Genomic DNA, 7,191 nt, shown 5'->3' with positions numbered 1-7,191 from the left:
GGTTGTGGGGTGCTCGGTACCGGGCCGGTGTCAGCGGGATGTGTCACAGCAGCGGTGAACCGGTCCATGGCCCTGGGCGCCCAAGTAATGGGGGTGATTTGAATGGTGGAATGTAGTTGATTAAATGAATAGTTCGTGACGCCACCTGTGGTGTTCGGCAAGTCAGGTGTTAACCCGACGCTGCATGCAGATCCTCTGGGACTGGTGGTGTGTTGCAGCCAAGATGGTGTAGCTCCCCACAAGTGGAGCTGTAGTCACAGGGCAGTGTAGATGTAGGGGTAGAGGAGAGGCACAGGCAGTGTAGAAGCTGGTACCCCGATGTAGTGGTACAGGGTATGTTAGCGCAGGAATAATTGGAGAACACCAGGGCATGTAGTTCCAAAGCTTTACTCACAGTCTGTAGTACACAAAGGTGCCTGCCTCCGTGCCATGTCCTCCGGGTCAGGGACTCAGTCAACCTCCAGGTCAGATGGAATGCTCCCTTCCAACACTCCGCCAACATGTGCCTTTCTGAACGTCTCCTCTTATAGCGCCTTTGGTGTGAAGTACTCCTAGTACTGAGTTACACTGGAGTTCCTCCTGACAGATGTTCCCAAGAACCATACTTGTACAGCAGACAGCTGTAGCCTGCTTCGGGGACTCCTTACTCCTGAGTCCCGGCTCACTATCCAAGTTGCTGTTGTGCCCCCAAGTCTTAGATGGGAGTAGTGCATTTACAGCTCACTACTGCACCGGTGTCTGCTGTAGGACCATTAATATCCATACAACCTCGGGGACCGGGCCCCGGCCTTGTGCTTAGAACTTCTAGGCAGGGTTCTCTCCTAACCCACGTCCTCTGTTCCCTTTTACTCCTTCGTTCCGCACTAGTCTCTCCTTATGGAAGATCAGGTTTCTGTTCAATGTCTTTCTCCTTCTTTCCTTTCCCGTGTCAGCAGACCCAGGTCACTGAGGTCTGCTGCAGCACCTCCTTCCTCCATCCCTCCCCGAGGGATCTTCTCTCCTCACTCCTCCCCACTCACCGACTGACTGACTGACCTGAAATCCTAAACCTCCCCGCTCTTTTATGTATTCTAACTCCACCCGCCTCCCAGCACATTTCGCTTTCCAAGCAGGGAGCCACCAAAGGTGCTCTGCTACACTCCAAGCAGGGAGCCGCAATGTGGCTTTGCTGAACTACTGTGTTGTGTGGGATGCAGGTGTTGGAGCGTGGTCAGGAGCCTCCAACCTACCTGGATGGTGGGGTACCACACCTCAGGAGGAGGTGCAGTACCTCTGTGGCAACTGAATCCTCAGGGGCGCCACACAAACATGGTTTACTAAAGCCAATAATTTTAGTAATTCTCCTATAATTGTGTTGCATGTAGCATTTTCTGCAATCATAACCTACGTTTCTGGTTTAGACTTATCACACTGGCTCAAGAATTGAATGCCATTGAAAAATAGAATGCCGAATCTAGAGTGAAAAACGACATATCGAATAACAAACAGGAGAAAGATAATAGGGTATAGGGTAAGATATAATAAGGATAAGGGTAAGGAATGTATGTATCTTTGTGATAATCTGTATTTATGCACAGAACTCAATTGAATGGGGAAGACCCCTGGAAGCACCTCTGACTCTCAGATTGCTGCTGAGATCAATGACGTCACACTTTTACTTCACTTTAAGGAGTTACAATAAAACATTCCAAATCAACAAAAAATTGCATTATACAGGAAAAAAAATCTTTAGAAAATGTTTTTCCTGTATAATGACTTGTATATAGGGCAAAATTTTAAAAGGTTTTAAAAAGAATGTAAACTAAATTATAATTTAAGTAAACTAAAATTGATTTTTTTATTAAAACCTTGGAAAATTTAGTTTAATTTATGAAGGAAGCAAGAAGTGTCAAAAATTAGGGAATCAGAGGGACTGAGATACATCCTGTATTAGACGTAAAGGAGAGCCTCATACACATTCTGTTAAAATTGTCAAGTATTGGTACTTCTAGACTCGTAAAGGCTATGCACTAAGTGCAAATCCTGCTGAAAATTACAGGCAGGGTCATCCATACACCATTGAAGACACAAACCTTATTGCCTCATTCAAATATTATGAACAAAGTATAGTTGTGGTACCCCTACATTCGTAAAGGCTTTGTAGAAAGAAAATATTATAAGTAGGGTCATCCATAAACCCTAGAAGGCAACAACTGGCAGGCCTCATTCAAAAATAGAACATTAAAAAACACTTTATTTGCTGCTATCATCTGGTAGAGTGTAAAAGTCGGGTCTAAGCCAGATTTTGTTCACTGTTAGCACTTTCTGTTGACAGGCAAAAGCGTCTGTCTGTTATGACCCCCAATATGGCACTAAAAATGTGATTAGACAAGATGGTAGTGGCAGGGCAGTCTAATACCTCCAATACATAGAGGGACAGCTCATGCCAGGTGTTCAGCTTTGAAACCCAATAGCTGAAGGTCGCAGAGGAATTAGTGAATATGCTGGTTTGGTCGGCCAGGTATTGCTTGATGATATTGGCCCAGGCCTTCGACAGTGTGTCTCTGTCTCTGCTGTACCTGGTGTGTTTCTACCTCACCTGTCCTGCTTGCTTGGGGCAGGAAGCTTGCCCCCTGCTGCTAGCGTTGTCTGATGGGATTTTTTCAACATATTTTTCGCAATATTTTCTGGTATAGCACCATTTTAGTAGACCTCTCTGCCTCATGAAGGAGAGATGCAAATTTCTCGCTGTAGCGTGAATCTAGCAGGATGAACAACCAGTGTTCTTTTTTGGCCAAGATGAATGTAACACGAGAGTCATGGGAAAGTCAGTGGCACTTAAAGTCTGCTGTATATGCCAAGGTCCCTAGAGCTAATACTTCCCTGTCTCCACCATAATGACTACTCTCCATCTCCTCCTCCTTCATCTCTTCCTCATTATTCCCCTCCTTAGCCCATCCACATAGGAGCGACAGGTGGAGCTTGTGTGAGTATTAGCCTCTTTTGCACTCAGCCAGCTCCTGTTCCTACTCCTCTTCTTCACCCTCCACCTCCTCATTGTTACCTCATCTGCACTGAGCAGTTGAGATGAGATGAGGCTGGTCCTCATGCAAAGCGTCATGTTTGTCAGCAGCAACTGTTTAAGTAGAAAAATGTGATAGTTTCTCTTATTATGGCATCTTAGCTGTTCAACATTTTTGTGGAGTCCTCCAAGCCTTGGAAAACTGCACAAATGTCAGACATCCATGCCCACTCTTTAGTTGTTATGTGCGGAGGTTGGCCAGAATACTGACAGGTGTGATGGAGCTGATATTTCACAACTGACCTCTGATGGTCAAAAAGCCTTGCCAGCGTATGGGTACGTCAGTGAGGTGGCACTTGCATTCACTGCTTCAGCACTGCCAGAATGGTGGCAGCTGTAGCCGACTTTCGGAAATGAGCGCTGACTCAGCATACCTTGAACAGAAGCTCTGGGAAATCTGGGTAGGTTTTCAAAATTGCTGAACAACCAAGTTTAACACATGTGCCATGCATGTGTGTGCGAGCTTGCCAAACTTTACAGCCACCACCAGGTTTCACCCATTATCACACATGACCTTGCCTTGCATCAGCACCAGTGTTTTGGAAAGGGAATTGGGAAGTACCTAGCATGGGGAAAGAGGCAGAGGTGTCACCCGATGTCACCAATCGTGGATCCAGGCATTTGGCCCACCGAATCGGGTGCTTAAATGTTGTGTGCCTGATCATGCTAGTGGTGGTTAGGTTCTTAGTGGTCAGGCTTCTGCTGATCTTGGCATGGCACAGGTTGCAAATTACCATTTTGTTTTTCCCACACTGGGAGAAATTCAGGAATGTCAGTGCTCTGTGGAACAGTTGCCCCTCTTCTCCCTCTGGTCACCCCACTGCCTCTTCCTGTCTGTTTTGGTGCTGCCAAGCCCTCCCTTTTAGCACTGCTGGCCTCGCTCTTCATGCCAGCTTTTCAGGTTAGGTCAGTAACTTCATCATTCACCACCTTGTCTTCCACCCTCGCACCCTGCTACTCCTGATTTCGTGACTTAACAACAACAAAACTTAGCGACAACTGTGTCTCATCATAAGCTTCCTCCTTAGCCAAAATTTGCCATTCCTCACCATCATCTTCTTGTGGTCATGGCTGCTGTAAGTTGTGTGCCTCCCTTGTAAGCATGTCCTCATATCCCTCTAGGAGCATGCAGGTGGAGAGTTCACAATCAAGAAATGTTGTTGTAAACAGCTCCTCGGAGTGTCCTAATGGGATCACTTGTCTACTGGGACTGAATATGGTGGGAAGAAGGAGGATCGAGGTGAGTATTAAGTGATCCAGGCTGTAGGTTGGTGAGATTGAACTGTGTGGAAGACTGGGTAGTGCTGTCAAGCTGGTAGCATTATGTTCTTTCCAACTGACCAACTTTTGGCACTGCTCTTGATTCAGAAGTGGTGCACCATGACTCTGCAAAGTGGGACAGGAACCTACATGTCACGTATAGGCACTTTTCTTGTGCTCCAGCAACAGGCATAGTTGCACCTGTCCCACATTCTCGGCATCTGTGTGCACCATATCAGCATTTCCACTTCCTCATACCTTATTGCATGCCTTACGTATTTTGTAATTGATAGGTGTCTTGAAACCAAGTTTATTTTTGATAAAGGAAAAAAAAATGTTCACCTGCACTAGTCAAAGTGGTTTTTGGGAGTTTATTACCACAGCAATGTAACAGAAAGAGTGCACAAAAGTGTATGGATGACAATCAAACTCAATCCAGAAAAATGTTTCAGCGCCTTTTGGAATGTTATTTGCCACAAAGCATGTAATGCTGTTTGGGTGAGAAATTTAACCCAGCAAAATTTTTAAATGCTTTTTTGGAGTATTATATACCACAGAAATGTACCACTGACCCCAGAATAGTGTATGAGTGAAAACTGTAATACAGATTTTATTTTAACACTTTGTGGGAGTGATATATATCACAGAATTGTACCACAGACTAATAACTTTATGGATGAGAAGTTTAAGCCTGCTAATTTTTTTAGGCTATTTTCAGTTTTGTAGTTTCCAGAAATGTACCCCAGGCCATGGAATAGTGTATGGATGAGAAGTGTTATCCAGCCAATTTTTTTTTACACTTTTTTGTAGTGTTGGATAATATCACAGAAATGTACCCAGACCACGAAATAGTGTGTGGTTGAGCAATGTAACCCAGCTAATTTTTTTAATGCTTTTTGGAGTGTTAGACATCACAGAAATGTTCCACAGAACTTGTGAAACTGTATGGTTGAGAAATTTAAGCCTGGAGAGTTACACTCACCACCAGGTTACAACCATTATCACACACAACCTTGCCTGGTTGGAGGTTCAGCAGCAAGAACCATAGATCTGTCTGGTCTGTTATTCCTTTAAGTAACTCTGCCATGGCATGCAGTTTGCCTCCTAGACAAATTAGCTTCAGCAGAGCCAGTTTTCATTTCGCTGAGACAGTCCTGCAGAGCTTTTAGTTCCCAGTTGATATGGACGACATGCTCTGAGATAGCACATTGAAGATGAAGGATAAGTAGGAGCAGGAGGGGGTGCAGGAATAGGGTTAGGAAGTGGAGGAACCCAGTTCAAAGTAGGGCCAGTAATCCTCGGCATCGGGAGCACATGTGCATGCCACGGTGTGACTCAGCCCCATCCTCCACAATGTTCACCCCGTGTGCTGTCAGGGAAATGTAGCATCACTGGCTACAAGCTCTTGTCCATGTTGGTTATTAAGTGGACAAACCCAGTAATAGCATTGGTAAGGACACGGGTTATGATCCTGGACATGTGCTGGTACAAGCTGGTGATGCCACACTGGGAGAAAAATTGGCAGCTGAGCAAGAGACAGCTGCCGCCATAAGTCAGCAGAAATCCTCCATGTCAACAGGCCTAAATGGCAAAATTTCCATGGAAATCAGGATAGAAATGTATACATTTAACCTTTGCTTGACAAAGAAAAAAAAATGCGGCACTCACCACGTTTGCAGTATTTCTCAAAAATCCTTTATTTCACCTATGGTGCAGGCATTTGAGTGTGGGATTCAGGTTTGTGGAGGAATGCGGGGACTGTTGGAGAAGACGACGGCCACTTCGCATGTTACCGTTTCGCGTGTTTTCGTGTGTTACCGCTGTTTGAAGCAGTAACACGCGAAACGGCCGTCGTCCTCTCCAGCACTCCCTGCATTCCTCCACAACCTGAATCCCACACTCAAATGCCTCTTTGATGGAGTAATTCAGCAATGTGGGTGCTCTGTGGAACAGTTGCCCCCTTCTCCCTCTGGTCATCCCACTGCCTCTTCCTGTCTGTTTTGGTGCTGCAGATCCCCTCCTCAGCGCTGCTGGCTAGCTTTCCAGGTTGGGTCAATGACTTCATCATCCACAATCCGCTTTTTGGAGTGTTAGACATCACAGAAATGTACCACAGAACACGTGAAACTGTATGGCTGAGAAATATAAGTCTGCAAACATTTTCTTATGCTTTTTTATCAGTTTTATTGATCACAGAAATTTAGCACATAATAATAATAATCTTTATTTATATAGCGCCAACATATTCCGCAGCACTTTACAGTTTAACAGTTTCAAAACACAAGTCATAAGTAACAACGTTAACAATACAATAATTAAAGCAAAATAAGACGACCCTGCTCATGAAAGCTTACAATCTACAATGAGGAGGGGGAGATACAGAATGCAGGTGTGTATTTACAATGATGTATTTACAATGATGGTCCAGCCATCTTGAGGGAGTGAGGGATAAATGGAGATAGTGAATGGGCTACACACGCACACTTACACATAAAATGACTTTGATTAATGAACGTGATAGGCCGCTCTGAACAAATGCGTTTTGATGGAGCTCCTAAAACTGTGCAAATTGTGGATAGTTCTAATTTTTGCGGTAGAGCATTCCAGAGAATTGGCACAGCACTGGATAAGTCTTGGAGTCGGGAGTGGGAGGTGCTGATTAGTGTAGAGGTTAGTCCAAAGTCTTTTGTAGAGCGCAGCGGTCGGTTAGGCCGATAGACAGAAATGAGGGAGGATATGTAGGGTGTGCCACACTTTGGAGAGCTTTGTGGGTGAGAACAAGTACTGTACTTTGAATTGGATCCTATAATGAATGGGCAGCCAGTGTAACGATTGGCGAAGAGTGGACGTGTCTGAGTACCAATTAGCCA

This window comes from Dendrobates tinctorius, unplaced genomic scaffold (genome assembly GCF_039654945.1).
Source record: "Dendrobates tinctorius isolate UK_male_01 unplaced genomic scaffold, ASM3965494v1 ptg000030l, whole genome shotgun sequence".
Taxonomy (NCBI): Eukaryota; Metazoa; Chordata; class Amphibia; order Anura; family Dendrobatidae; genus Dendrobates; species Dendrobates tinctorius.
This window is presented reverse-complemented; position numbering follows the sequence as displayed.